The sequence below is a fragment of the Dipodomys ordii genome, unplaced genomic scaffold, assembly GCF_000151885.1.
Source record: "Dipodomys ordii isolate 6190 unplaced genomic scaffold, Dord_2.0 Scaffold19, whole genome shotgun sequence".
In the NCBI taxonomy this organism is placed as follows: domain Eukaryota; kingdom Metazoa; phylum Chordata; class Mammalia; order Rodentia; family Heteromyidae; genus Dipodomys; species Dipodomys ordii.
In genome coordinates, this window is record NW_012267235.1 from 12,573,972 (window position 1) to 12,576,307 (window position 2,336).

At 34.8% G+C, this 2,336-nt stretch overlaps 1 protein-coding gene across 1 annotated transcript in view; it reads right to left on the reverse strand.

Annotated features, from left to right (window-relative positions):
• The window catches only part of LOC105983295 (arachidonate 12-lipoxygenase, 12S-type-like), a 34,294-nt gene that overhangs the window by 27,029 nt on the left and 4,929 nt on the right, over positions 1–2,336 (reverse strand).

Here is a 2,336-nt window from a genome sequence, read left to right on the forward strand (position 1 = left end):
TGGTAAGAAATGTACGCATTATCCTGCCCATGCAATTGTAACCCCTCTGTACAGTATGTTCACAAATAAAATAAAATTAAATTAAAAAAAATTATACCAATTCCTAGGAAGTAAAATATTACCCATTGTCTACCTCTATACCACCCAACTTTCATCAAAACCTAGGTGTATACCTTGTTGCATAGTTTTATTTGAAGCAATAATAATAAGGTCTTCTTAACTTGATAAACTTAAACTCAAACCACAGCCTAAAATCTGAATGCTTTCTAAGTTCTTTATGAATTTCGTATGACTCTGATGTACTTGTAATGATATTAAATCACACTGCAGGAAGTAGAGAGCCAGCCCTGAATAAATAAAGCTAAGGGACAGTGTCCAAGCCCTGAGTTCAAGCCCCATAACCAGCATATACACACACAAGTTACAATTGGATTAAAATTCAAAATATGAAATAAATATCTAACAAGCTGATTGCATACATAAATGAGTGGCAAGAATAGACATATTCCCTCACAGAAGTACTCCAATGATTCATGTATATATTCAGTCCTCATGGAATTTGAATCTTGAACTCCCACTCATCACATTCTTTTCTAAGGATACCATTGTGGCTGGCACAAAGTAACTTCAGCTGGAGAAACCTGAAGACAGTCTTCCTTGGTACTATTAACACTTCACCTAACATCACGAGTGACAAGTTTTATGTTTAGTATATGCCCTTGATATGGTACCATAAACACAGCTCTTACATTTATAATCTTCTCAAGACCCATAATACACAACTTCAGAAAAACAGGTAAAGCATTCTAAGTATTGTACAGTCTACAAATTATTTAATATGAACGCAAAACTGCCAAGCATTAAAATCTAGGGAGTTTGAGAAACTGTCACAGACAACAGGAGCTTAAAACCATATGATAGCTCAATATCATTTGGTGTCTTGCATGGCAAGATAAAAGAAGTTAGAAATACAACTAAATAAATCCTAAATAAGGAATAGACTTTAGTTAATAACAGTGTAACAGCCTGAGTTGAATAATTTTTACAAATGTACCATACTAATATCAAATGTTAATAGCAGAAACTGGGTGTGGAGTATATGCTTGGTGTGAGAATCCTCTAGTATCTTTGTAACTCTTTTTTAAATCAAACTACTTTAAGTTTAGTTTTGAAAATCTAGTATGTTATTTTGTACAATGAAGCTGCTGTAAAATTAAAGTCTAATTATTTTTTCCCTTACAGCTCTTTCTCTTTGAGAGCATTTAGAATGTTCCTTGTGTTTAGCATTCTTTAACTTGCTATGCTATTTTCAGGTGTGGATAATTCCATGTCTGTTCTGTTGGTCACAGAATAAGCCCTGTGGATCAAATATTTTTACCATTTCCTGATGCCTTCTAGAAATGTTTCTCATTCTAACTTCTACCTACTTGAGTTCTTCAGTTGAACTAATTCAATTAAATATATCTAGTGTATTCTTGTATAAAGTTATATATATATTCTGATTTTAATAACTCTTGTATTTGTTCATTATACTAATAACTAAAATCTTTCCTTATTTCTTTTTTCTTTTTGCCAGTCCTGGGGTTCGAACTCTGGGCTTGGGCACTGTCCCTAAGCTCCTTTTTGCTCAAGGTTAGTGCTCTACCACTTGAATCAGGGCACCACTTCTGGATTTTTTCTGTGGTTAATTGGAGATAATAGTCTCACAGATTTCCTGCTTGGGTTGGCTTCAAACTGAGATTCTCAGATCTCAGACTCCTGAGTAGCTAGGATTATAGGTGTGAGCTGCTGGTGCCTGGCCTTTTTTATTGTTTGAATGTGCATTCTTTTCCTTTCTTTCTTTTTCTCCTCCTCCTTATACCAGGGCTTAAACGCAAAAGCTTCATGCACTCAGTTGGCTTTCTTGTTCATGGTTAGCTGGTACTCAACCACTTTGGGCCGTGCCTCCAGTCACATTCATTATTTCTATCAGTTTATAAAACTGTACACAGTAAAGGACTATCCAATGATGGCATTCCACAATGCATATATATATATATATATATATATATATATACTCCAAGTGCTACTTTCTCTCATTTCTCCCTGCTTCCCCCTTTTCCTTTGCCTTACCACCTCACTCATCAGCCCCCTTTATTTTCATGACCTTAGTCCCCCACCCCACACCAGCTCCACAAAAAAAGAGACAGCCTGTGATACTTATCTTTGTGGGAATGGCCTATTTCAATTAACACGATGATCTCCAGTTCCATGAATTTACCAGACATAATTTATTCTTCATAATGTCTGAGCAAAACTCCATTATATAATAAATAAAACATTTTTTTTTTTTTTTT